Source organism: Bidens hawaiensis, unplaced genomic scaffold (assembly GCF_021521415.1).
Source record: "Bidens hawaiensis isolate Kalapana, Puna unplaced genomic scaffold, B.hawaiensis_p1.1 tig00015855_1, whole genome shotgun sequence".
NCBI classification, from domain to species: domain Eukaryota; kingdom Viridiplantae; phylum Streptophyta; class Magnoliopsida; order Asterales; family Asteraceae; genus Bidens; species Bidens hawaiensis.
Window position 1 is genome coordinate 416,567 of NW_027492418.1, and position 6,619 is coordinate 423,185.

A 6,619-nucleotide genomic window follows, 5' to 3' on the forward strand; every position below is an offset into this window, starting at 1 on the left:
CGGTTATTAATATATAACGTGTTTCGGTTTGTTCGTGTGTGTTTGGTTGATTTGCTTTCTACGCTCGTAACGATCTACGCAGGGATTCCGCACCTGAGTAGATCGAGATATCTCGTGTGATCCGTCCAGGGAACCTACACTATAGATGATATACAAGGTGGCTATTCTATAATGCTTGTCGGTGCGTGAACGATCTTCGGATATTGAACGTATCGTCAAGGATGGTGATTAAATTATGAAAGATACCTTTATAATTAAATGAGTAACGGTTAACTAACCGGGTAATAATTCAATGAAGTAAAACCGGCTCACACGCGTAAGACAAATTAAGTAGCAATGAGAATGGCTAGAGTAGTATTTGATATTCAATTATTAAATAGTTAGACGTGCACAGCTCGAGAAGGAATAACCATTAGCGGAAGAAGTAACCGAGTTCAGGTGACTTTCTAGCCCCGTTTCCTTTTTATGTTTTCGGGGTTGTGTGCATACTCGATTTAACGTATGAATACCTTACCTTAAGTGGTAAGTGTATGCTATAGATGATATACAAGGTAGCTATTCTATAATGCTTGTCGGTGCGTGAACGATCTTCGGATATTGCACGTATCGTCAAGGATGGTGATTGTTAAGTGGTTATTAGTGTGTATGATTTCTATGATGTGACTTGCTTATTAAGTAAATAATGAACTGATAGGAAGTGGGTTATAGACAAGTAGAAGTAGAGTGAGATAGAAGTGGATAGGGGTCTAGTAAGAATGTTAAAGTGGAAAAGTGGCATAACGTAATTCGTTAATAAAGTGTCAAACTGGCATAACGTAATTCGTTATTAAAGTTGCATAACGTTATTTGTTATTAAAGTGGCAAGGCTGTAGGGGTGAATAAGAGGTTAAGTGGTAAGGTGAGCAAGATAGATAGTGGGCTATGTGTCTTTGGATACGTATATTATGCATGTAGTGGTTGTATGATAAGTTGCTTGATTAACTAGAACTCACTCAGCATAGCTGACTTTTAGTATCCACGCAGGTGAATATGTTTAATGAGCTAGCATGAGGATGGCACATGGCATGGATTGAATGGCTGGCATCTGAATATGGAAGAAATAATGTTTTCTAATATAATGTTTTGTGTTATGGTATCAAATAAAAGATTTAATGTTTGTAACGAATGCTTAAGGTTAATGTTTTCGCAAAAGTTTTAATGAACTCTGATTTGTAGAACTGTGTTTGGGAGTAAATCTGACGTCCAAGAGAGGCACCGGTAACGGGGCCATACAATATTAGTGTGAATCCTATTACAGCGAAATTAGTTAAGTTAATATCATAGAATATATCATACTTTTATGAAATTTTCACCTCGTATGGCAACTGCAAAAAAAGGACGTTGACCCTATTTAGAAATAAAAAAATACATCAACCAAAACAAATAGTTATAAAAAGAAAACAAATCAAGCCTTCACATGTTACTTTTAGCCCACATATTCTTTTTTCCCAGATATTCTTTGGATAACATTCAATTCATGATTTTAAGTAGTAAAGAAGCACGTTTGGAAAAGGATCATTAGTGGAAACAAACTTGAAAATCAGAATCACCACCATCTTCAATAGACAAAGCTATGTTTTGTGACTGAATCGCATGTAACAAGTTAACAGCATGATCAAGTCTATAACCAAAGAAACAGGCAATTGTTGTGAATTAAATTGATGCAGCAGGATAGTATAGGAGCTGAATGGTTTTTCTTGTAACTAGGCATGTAAATAGTTACAGATTTAGTGTATAGGTGTGGATTACTTGTGGGGTTTTCGTTGTAAAAACCTTTTTCTAAAGCTATAGTCGATTAAAAAAGCTTTTCTCATTTAAACAACATCGTGGTGTTGCTCGATTAACAGATTCTTCACAAGAATCGTTGGATTCTCCCTTTAACTTGTGAAACGAACAGATCATACTAGGGTTATTTCTGACTGAAAAGTAACGACGTATTCTAGCCACCATAAGTAATGAATCATGCAAATCTTTGCAATTTGAACATGTGGGCACTTGAATCACTCAATACTGATTCCTTGTGATATACCTCAAACCGCTACTAGTATTTTGTTCAAACGAGGAGAGAAATCTACTCGTAGATGGTAGGATTTCTTGAAAGAGCAATCATTTTAATAAGAATTTTGAACGGGACATTGGTTAAACAATTTTCAAACCTTTAGGGATCATAAATATGGAATCTCGAAGGGTATTCACTAATTGAAGTTGTCGTTGAAAATGTGGATCTCCAGTTCTCCAAACAATCTTGAATGTACAATGACTCAATTAACTTTTTGTGGAAATATCGAATATTGAACGTATTCAAACTTTTTTCGCATTCAATCATAGATAAATTAAAAGATCTTGACTTTAAAATTTTGTATTAAAAATAATAAAAATCTTTACTTATTCCTACACTACACTTTTGGTATGTGATACGGGTGCATTTATTAATCAAGATATTTTTATCAAATCACTGAATCAGCGGGAGAATTCGCTGAAGCTTCTCTCAATGTATGAAAAGAACAGCTCAGACGATGAAGCTGACAGTGTTCCAGAAGAAGAAAAGAAAGATCTTGAGGAAAGAAAGAAATTGAAAGGGAAGAAAATTGCTCAAGATGATGATAAAATTCAGACTTTAAATTCTCAGAAAGAAAATATAATGGACTCAGAAATGAATGAATCTGAATCAGAAGCAAAAAGAATCTATGTACAAAGAATGACAGAAATTCATGACAGAGAATTTCTGAGTCAAATGTTGTCTGACAAAGACTCTGAAGAACAAGAAAATTTGTTAAAAAAGTTTGAAGATGAGAAAAGGCTAAGAGATGAAGTGATGAATAAACAGAGAGAAGTCCCACAAGAAGTAATTGACAACTGCTTAAATGATAAAGAAATTCCAAATGGTGTACTAGTATCTCTACTCAGGTTGATTAAACAAGAAGAACCAGAGACAAGTTAAAAAGAAACTAGATACTGTTATTGATAAAATTTCAAAAACACTGAGTGAAGAAAAGACTGTTCAAGACAAGAAACTAAAAGGCTTGAAATTGACAGATGATTTGGAACAAGAAGTGGAAATTCAAAAATTCTTAAGCAAATAGGGTGGTAAAGCAAAATTTTTGATTAAGAATGGAATTCCTTTTAAATATGTAAATGTAATGACAAGAAAAGAGATTTTGAGCAACTTTAAGAAAATGAAAGGACAACAGCTGAACTTGAAGAAGGGAGCCACTCAGAATGAATAAATCAACCAAAAGTTGATAAGTGTTTTAAATATTTTATCAAACAAGAGAGTTACAACAAGAACTACAAAGATGCTGGCAAACTTGTCTGGTCCCACTTGATTATGTTCGATTCGGCTGGGATCTTAATCAATCATGTCATAACTCGCACAAAAATTAATCGTGTTGACAAGAGAGTCAATGATGGGTTACTATATTTAGAAAGATGACCGTTTGTTAAAGGCGGAATCAATAACAAACATACGGTTGCAATGAATATTCAGGGACAGAAGGCACACACAGGATTCGCTCAAAAGATTTCCATTTATATAATGTTAATCATACAAAAGGATAATCGATTTAGGGTTTTCTAGGAATCCTAAGACAGCCGTCAGTTGTGCAATTTCTTTTTTCGTTTGTCTGTCTCCTCCCTCTGTCTCTCTTTGGCGGCGTGCCCTAAATATTCTATTTATAGGCCTGCCAACCTAAGACAGCTGTCATTCTTTCTAGAAACCCTATCCGATAATACATATTCAAATTACATATTCAAAAATAAAACTAAGTGTAAAACAAGTCTTCCGGGTAGGCTTTTCATTAATCTTCAGTCTCCGAGTACGCAGTGTACTCGGCCTTCCTTCAGACTTGGTAAACATTGAAGTGTACTCGGAATCAGTTTCCGGGTAGACTTTACTTAAAGAATATTTTACCAAGAAAAATATTCACCGAGTAGACTTCAATCTTCTTGGACTTATCAAACTTTGCCCGACAAATCCTTACGAGCAACCTTGTTCTTCTATGGTCCTGTTCGGCTTATTGTCAGTTGAACAACTTATTGATAAGGCATACTCGGGAGTACATACCTTATTTGAGCAGAACCTTACTCGAAATAACTTAGAGATATTCTATTAACTCATCAAGTATACTCGGACCATAATTATTAAAGAATACCTTGCCCGGTCTTCTAATTACTTGGCTTCTTGGACTTGGTTGACCATACCATACTCGGAAGAGTAAAATACTTGGTCTTGAAGAACAACCCTGCTTGACAAAGTGAACCTTGCTCGGATATGCCAAGTTAATGATCCTTACTCGGGAAATCACTAAAAAGCATACCTTGCTCGGATATCCACTTAAGAAGACTATTTGAAGTAAACCTTGCTCGGAAGGCAAAATTTCGTACTCGGCTAAGTAAAAGCTTACTCGAAGTAATTTACAACTGCTTAAATGATAAAGAAATTCCAAATGGTGTACTAGTATCTCTACTCAGGTTGATTAAACAAGAAGAACCATAGAAGAACAAGGTTGCTTGTGGGACTTCTCTTTATTTATTCATCACTTCATCTCTTAGCCTTTTCTCATCTTCAAACATTTTTAACAAATTTTCTTGTTCTTCAGAGTCTTTGTCAGACAACATTTGACTCAGAAATTCTCTGTCATGAATTTCTGTCATTCTTTGTACATAGATTCTTTTTGCTTCTGATTCAGATTCATTCATTTCTGAGTCCATTGTATTTTCTTTCTGAGAATTTAAAGTCTGAATTTTATCATCATCTTGAGCAATTTTCTTCCCTTTCAATTTCTTTCTTTCCTCAAGATCTTTCTTTTCTTCTTCTGGAACACTGTCAGCTTCATCGTCTGAGCTGTTCTTTTCATAAATTGAGAGAAGCTTCAGCGAATTCCCCCCCTGATTCAGTGATTTCTCCCCCTGTTTTGGGGCAGCTGAGATCTTCTCAACCTCAGACAATAGGTTTTGAACACGTTGCAATGCTTTCTTCAGTTCTTCAGAAAGATGATGTTTGTAGGAATTGTAATTACTTGGAGTTGGATCCATTGCTGATTTTCTGTTATATCAATAAACACACAATTATCAGTTGGATCTCAAAGTGATTATATATATTAAGAATAAAAAATATAAATGATATTTCAATTCAAACCGTTGTCTTGAATTATATAGAAATCTGCACAAAAACACAAATGTGAGTTACTCTTGAAATGTGAAGTTTCAATTTTGAATAGCATATGCAGGTCTTCTTTTAATGAGAGTTAAGACAGATGTAAGGTACATATCTGTAGCTTTATCAGAAAAGAGTTATGAATAAAGGTCTGCATATTTTGCTTTTCTTCAGCATTTCAGATAAATTGAGAATCTTTAAAAGTGTTTTGTCTTTTATCACCTAACTTTCTTATCTATTTCAAGAATGGTTTTGTTATCTATTTAAAAATGTGTCCAAAAATGGTAAAGTATGCAAAGATAAAGTTACTCAAGTATTTCTCAATTTCAAATTAAAACTTATCTATCACAAACCCTAAAAGAATCATAATCAATTTTATCATACTAACTAACATATTCAATCAACGCATTCATTCAAGTATGCTTGTATACATAGTATGCTCGAGCACTCTTTCAAATGAAAAGTGTGCTCAGACAACAATCTTATGTAAAGTATACCCGAATAACTTTCATATAGTACAAAGTGTGCTCGAAAAGAAATTCTAGCAGACAATGTACTTCAGAAAGTTAAAGTGTGAAATTACCAAGTATATTGAAGGAACACAAGTGTACCCGAAACATAAAGTGTGCTCGGAAAACAAAGTTTGCCCGAAAACACTTGTAATTTCAAAGAAATCATAAACACACATATCACAGAGTATGCTCGGAATGAAATTAAACACACAAACATTTAAGTGTGCTATATTCTAAAATTTCATAGAGCTTGCTCGAAAATCCTAAGTTAGCACTAAGATCGCTAGGATAAACACATTCAATCATCAGGTATTCCCTTTCTCGAGGAAACTCAACATTTCAAACCATACCGTATAAATGACAAACTTAAACAGTAACATATATGCGTGCCCGGAAAGATTAATAAGTCTTTCCTAACAACATATTCACACAAAGCTTACTCGGTGTACTCACTTAAGTTCACAAAGTTTGCTTGGAAACACAATCAGCATATAACATGAATAGCTTACCCGAAACTCGCATATAACATGCATAGCTTGCTCGAAACAAGAATTTCTTGTTAAAAGATAGTTATTTCAACACATAATCATCTCAAGACTTCAAGCTTACTCGGGAAAATGAGTGCAACAGTGTACTCTACCCGAAAAGTGTAAACACTTCAAAGAATGCTCAAAAATCATAGAGTTAGTCAGAAATGACTAAGCTTACTTGGAAAGTTTGAAAATTATCAAAACATACCCGAAACAACATATTCACACATAATCAACTGTTTTGTACTCAGAAAGGTTATAATTCATTAATCTTACCCGAAAATGCATATTCAAACAGTTTGTGCTCGAGAAGGTTATAAAGCATCAAACCTTACTCGAACTTACATATTCAACCTATTTTAGGCAAAATGCAACTCTTTTTG